Consider the following 6765-nt stretch of genomic DNA (forward strand, 5'->3'; position numbering starts at 1 on the left):
ATGCTTATCGCTCATGTGAACAGATTTCAGACACTGAGGATAAGTGTTTTACAGACCAAACTGAAGTGACGAACCGCTGTGTATGCTGATTTACTAATGCTCCTGATCCTTGAGATAAATTTCTATGATGAATTTGTTGACATTGGTTCAACGTTTGAAGCCAAAATGTGGCAACTTCCTCTGGTGAGTGGTGAGTGAGATACTTGTGAAGAATGTTCAACTGAGAAATAATTAAAGGTTTGAAGCCAAAATGTGGCAACTTCCTCTGGTGAGTGAGATACATGTGAAGAACGCGCAACTGAGAAATAATGAGCAGTTACACATACACTGCATCAAATAGGTGGTAGATGGTACATAACATGTACAAGCCGGTGCAAGTGTATGCTGCTGAAAGGGCAAGTCCACCTTATGTATATTTCTAAATTTTGTGTGTTAGCACATAGGCTTAGGCAGAGCAAATAGATGCAGACTTGCTTATAGTGCAACAATCAGGTACTGCACATAAATTTTAGTAATGCAGATCCTACTTGTAAGGTTATTAAGTTAATGCAGCAATGATCTTTTAGCTTGCTTTAATGTTGTTAAATGAGCAAGTCCCCTTGACCTATTTGAAAACATTCTCTGAGTAATTTTTTCTTGCATTACAAGTTTACAACTATCTCATGTAAAATAGGAAAAAGAAAGGTATGTAACCCCACTTCTCAAAGTGGCAACTTCATGTAAAAAAACAGAAGAATTACAAAACTCATACAAGTCTTCACTGTTAACACATGCAGTACAATGCTTTCTACATAATCAATCAATCAAACTTACATGTCGAAATCAATCTGAGATCGAGCCATTACACTAAAAGGGGAAAACAGGAGAAAATTCTCTTATCAAAACAGGGTATACACAAAACTATAAACAGGATACAAACTCTGCACTGGAATGGGCACCCTAACCCGTGAAAATTTATATACACAGATCTACGAGGCATTCAAAAATTTAAATTTAAAGGGATGACTGAATCCGGAAAATCTGTTCTTTGTCCAGCTAAGGAATAATATGCAAGTATATGTGCTGGTTGTTCAATTTCGACAGGCTCTCCAAGGGCATCAGCATGAATGTCGCGTCTAGTAGGTATCAATTCAATATTCCAGAAAGGGCGAGCCATGGCCAAGAGAGCGTTACTTGTCTGGGATTTTCTATATCCTTGCACCCACAAGTACCTTAAAGAAACTAGCTGCAATGCAGCAATAGCAATTGCACTTTCACTGAAGGAACATCCCCTCATCTCTAGCTTTTGCAAGTTAGGGCAGCCTCTAGATAATGCCAGGAGGCCAGCATCTGACTGCCCTACATAGCCTAGAAGCATCCATCTTACATTTTGGCTGTATTTTCCTATAAAACCAAGACCCGTATCTGTCAATCCCCCGAGCCGAAGATATAAAGCAAACCTTTTAAGCTCATGGCAACCTCTTAACAGAGCTTGAACTCCATAGTCAAGCGGTAAATCAGCTACGTTTTCTTGTTGATCAAGCAAGACCAATCGAAAATCACGAAGATTTTTCAAATGTCTTCCCATGCATTCTAAAGATTCATTTGTAATATCAGTAACATATACAGCCAGGTATTCCAACTCAAGACATCCTTCTGCCAAAGATATTAATCCTCTCTGTGTCACTACGCCTTCCACGTCTTCCATTTCTTGTTCATCTGCACCTCGCTCAATCCTAAGCCGCCTCAGTTTCTTGCAAGAATTTCCAAGGACTCCCAATCCTCTATCACCAACAACGTTCCTGGTCTGTCCAAACGGAAAGAAAACAACAATAATTTTTTTTCTTTTTTTAAAAAAAAGATCAGCACTATATATAATATAATTGTACAACTCCTTTAGTAGTATTATATGTGTATTATGTTATCTGAAACAAGAACGTAAATATAAGGTCTAATCTCTTCGATAAGTAGCCCAGAAAGCAACAAGTGTAGATAACTGGGAGAAAATAGGATCTGTGTGTTAAGCCTTATGACCTTCAACACCGATATCTTAGCAAGTCCACACACAGAAGAAAAGCACATTTCTCTTGACCATGTTATGATGTTTATGCATCTGCTTGTAAAAAATGGATGATAAGAAGGGAGCAAGCTCTATTTGTAGTTTCTCAGTGCATATAAAAAATGATAATATACATCTATGCATCGATGTAGAGAAACATGATAGAATTAGTGAGTGTACCTCAAGAACTTCCAAGTTGGGAGACCTTTCAAGCAAAAGACAATGGTCCTCTGTGTCGAGAAAAGCATAGAGCAGATCTAATTTTTTTTATTCGGGATGCAAAAGGAAATACATGGGGCAATTCATGCTTCCCCAAGTAAGTTAGCGCCAAGATACATAATTTCGGGGGAACAGGTACAATGCTATACCTTTCTGGTTGAACATTAAAGGAACCGCCACCAAATTCTTCCAGTGCTGGTACTGCCCCCAAGAAACCAACAAGGTCCAAAATCTCACAATCGCTAATTTTGACTGAGACTAAAGATCTACAGTTCTTGGCTATAAGTTCAAGGTCGTGGTAGCTGACTTCAGAGAGCTCTGTCATATAAAAATTTAGTGTTTCAAGAACTGTGTTGTGCTGTGCAAGCTCATGAAGCCATTCTCCACTATTCTCAACAATTGAGCTCTCTTCCATATATAAAGTTCGTATATTTCTGCAAAACATAGTAGTGCATTAATAACATAGACAGCAAGCATCTCTTAAGTCAAGATAAAAACAGATATTAGAAAAAGCTTCAAAACCAAATGATCACTTAAAACCAGTTACTTTGTGCTGAACTATAGTACTTCAGAACTTGACTGAGCATAGGCAAGCATTCCAACAATCACAGTCTTAAGTAACTCAAAAGGTAAGAGCCTGTCAGATGTTATACTCTGTTCTCTTTACTTAAACTCCGCGAACCTGGACCACAGTCTACTGATCCTGTAAAGTAGTACTACTTATGCAACTAATATCTCCTGGAATCAATATGATATTTAATCAAATCTTACTCCCGAAACCACAAGGAAATGACCAAGATGGCAACTGAAGGTAGTTCTGACTTCCGAGGATTAAAACTACAAGCTGTCCTAATTATTCATTTTTAGCGAGTTGATTCTACAAGCATACATTTAACAGTGAAACTTTTGAAATGGTATTCCATAAGGTTATTAAGGTTTCCCAGACCGGAACCAAAGGTAATTTCAACATTTCCAGATTCAGAACTCATTGGGGCCGGACACTTATAAACAATTACCATTCTCCTAATCTATTCTAAAAATACATTCACCAATGAAATTTTGGACCTTAAAACAGTTAAAAACTTTCAGCTTGCTCTGGAACAACAGTACCAAGTGCCAAATACCCCCCCCCCTGTTAGGCAATTGGCAAACCACTTTTTACCAAAAATTACCAATCTATTTACTTCTGCAACCACATGTCTTATTCCTACCCATTTTCAGTCTTATGCATTATCACAGATCATACAATCCCTCATTAAACAACATTAAAACTAAAGTTAAAACAAAAAAAACAAGTACACAACTCTTCAGCTAACAAGTCTACATTGAATTTCATAAGCCGCAATCATATAAACAGACTCGACTCAAACAAAAACTATGCTCAAAATGAGAACCGCGTATAACCAAATGTTGACCAATTTTTCTAACTACATTTCCGTACAGTATATTTAAATCAACATTTGGTTCTCACAATTACGAGATTGAATCTTATATCAAGACAAGACTAATTTCTTAAAAAAAAAACAGAAAAGCCTACAAAGAATCAATCATAAAATGACTTATCATAGTACCTGCAAGAACGAGTGACATGTAACAAGCCATCAGTAGAAAACCCTGAACACTTATCAAGTCTCAAAACCTGGAGCGTCTTCCCACGCGCTTTCGCAAGCAACATCAGATCCTCATCCTTAACAATCATGCGTCTAAAATGAAAAGACTTAAGACAAACAAAGCTCCTCGAAAACTCGACAACCCAAGAACTAACATAGCCTCCCCAGTCTTCAGGAATCAAGTTAAACATAGCAGCTCGTGGCTTGCCTTTAAGTTTAACAGACTCTATGTGACTAAACCTACTTAGTAGCTGCTTAGGTGTGCATGTATAACAGAAAGCGATTGTGATGTGTTTTCTTGTGAGCGCGTCGAGGTGGTACCATCTGGAGCAAACTAGTGAAACTGATTCACGGTCTTTTGGATCGGTTATGTAAGGGACTACACACTCGAAGACTGTGTCTGACATGGTGATGTGAGTTGGGTTTGTAGTACGGTCGTCCATGCTTGTACTGTAAGAAATATCAGAGAGAGATGGAGAGAGAGAAAGAGAGAGACGGTGAGAGAGAGAGAGGGGGGGGGAGAGAGATGGAGAGAGAGAGGGGTATGTGCAAGTTGTACGGCGCAAACGTAAGAAAATCAAAAGGAGAGATGACAAATCTAAAAGATATAGTAGGGGGACTGGGAGTGGGGTGATGTTGTAATAATATTATATTATTGCAATAAGTTGAAGATAATGTTATTGTATTATGAGCCTACTGAATTAGTTCGGAACTGGTTTAATTTTGATTGGTAAAATAAAATCGTAAAAGAGGAAAATTTAAAAAAAAACTGTTGATGGACTAAAAAATATAATCAACTTATATTGAATTTTATTATTAATCCTAAATTAACTAAAAATAATAAAATATGATTAATCGAAAAGTCGATAATCAATATACTTATAATAATAGTAGTGGGAGGTGAGCTAATAGTCTACTCCCTCCGTCCCTAAAAACGTTTTCAATTTGTGTTGAGCACATTTGTCAATGCACATTTTTTATTGTTAATATTTTTAATTTCGTATTAGTATTAAATATAAAAATTTTATTATATTAAAATATTCATAAATATAAATTCAACAATATGATCCATACCTATATTTTATCTTATATATTAGATGTAAATTAATAATTAATTACTTAATATGAATAGCGTGAGAGGTTAAAATACGAAATGTATAACGGCAAGGACGGAGTACTAGCTTGCAGGATCTGTTAGTAAAAGGTTCTTCTGGTTGGTCTATGTAACAACAGCACAGTTAAAATTGATGCTGATGTGATTTGATGGAAAGTTCCCATCTCTTTTAAGATAACGGTAAAAAATTGAAAGTCCTAAATGTTAACTTCCTTTAAAATGTCCATATATTCTAGGTCCAATTTTATTTTGTCAAGGCAAAAGAAAAATTAAAAATCGTAATTTATTCTACCATCATCATACTCCATCTCTGCTTTCTAAGTCCCAAACTTTTAATTTATACATCTGCTTCCATCGTCTTAAATTTCTAATCTGAAATATTTGGTAAGATATTAATTATAATATACATGAGTGTGTTTATATTATAGAATAGGGAGATTTGATTTGACGATTTATAAATCTCCGTCTCACATGCTATGTGATGGTTTCATGGTCCACGGCTTATGATGAATTCGACAATGATGAAAGTAAAATATATACATTTGTGATTAAATCGATCAAAGTTGCGTATTTGTGAAATAGGTTATTTTGGTATTATTTAATAAAAAACAAAGATTTATGTCATTTTTATCCTAAATTTGATTAGAACGACTGGAACGTAGGAATTGTTCTATTATGTATGTCCAACAACGGTTCTCTTCTAATTTGACTACTTTTAGAATCTCACAAGGACTTGTTAAAATTTTACATCCTTTGTACCATTACACGTCCCGTGAGTAGGGATATTTAAGTAATATTATTTTAATTTTTATGTAATATTAGTTTGAAACCCGTGTGATGCAAGGCCTCTAATAATATTCTATATTTTTATTTATATTAAAATAATATATAGTTGATTGATTTTAAATAAATATTTAATTTTGAATGTAGATGATGGTATTCGAACCTGAAATTTTTGACCGTTTATATTTTTAGTACTAAAATCAAATGATTATATGATCATTTGATTAAAAAAATCTAACCGTTGTGATTAATATAGATATTAAAAAGAGAGCATAACTAAACCAAGAGGTTGAACAAAATTACCGGTTATTATAGTTTAGTTTATGTAGTATATATAAATAATATAAATATTTGTCGTTGGCAAAATTTGAATCTAATAACTTTAATAGTACATAAATAATAATATAAATGTTTGTTGTTAGTGAGATTCGAACCTGAGTAGTGTAGTATTTTAATATTTAGATTGTGGTCATGATCACTTGATTAAGAAGATCCGACGATCGTGATTGACGGTCGTGATTGAAAGGATAATCAAACCAACCAAAATATGGGGTATACCAAATTATATTCCATTCCGGTTATTATAATATAGTATAGATTGATGATAAAAATATTTTCTTGTTAAAATCTTAGATTTGTACATGTATTAGTTAAAATCCAAAGGTATGTATATGTATTTATATATATTAGATAATGTTATATTATAAAAATTATATATATAATTAGTTCATTATTATATATACTTGGTACATCATCCCTCCCTAGACCCTACTTTTGGGAATATACCGGGTACGTTTGGTTTGGTTTGATATGCATTATTTATATTTTTATTTATAGAATAATAAATTTTAAGTAATACTAAGTGTAAAAATATTATTTTATTATTAACTAAATTTATTAAAAATTTAATAAAAAAAGATATGTTTTGGTCATAAATATTATTGTATATATAAGTAATGTTTGTTAATTATTTTTTCCATTTATTTTTAAATATGTTGTAA

General features: G+C 33.8%; 1 pseudogene; it reads right to left on the reverse strand.

Annotated features, from left to right (window-relative positions):
- Window positions 1-689: 689 nt before the first annotated feature.
- On the reverse strand, window positions 690-4448 carry LOC141700341 (coronatine-insensitive protein 1-like; annotated as a pseudogene).
- Window positions 4449-6765: the final 2317 nt, after the last annotated feature.

The sequence above is a fragment of the Apium graveolens genome, unplaced genomic scaffold (assembly GCF_009905375.1).
Source record: "Apium graveolens cultivar Ventura unplaced genomic scaffold, ASM990537v1 ctg2181, whole genome shotgun sequence".
NCBI classification, from domain to species: domain Eukaryota; kingdom Viridiplantae; phylum Streptophyta; class Magnoliopsida; order Apiales; family Apiaceae; genus Apium; species Apium graveolens.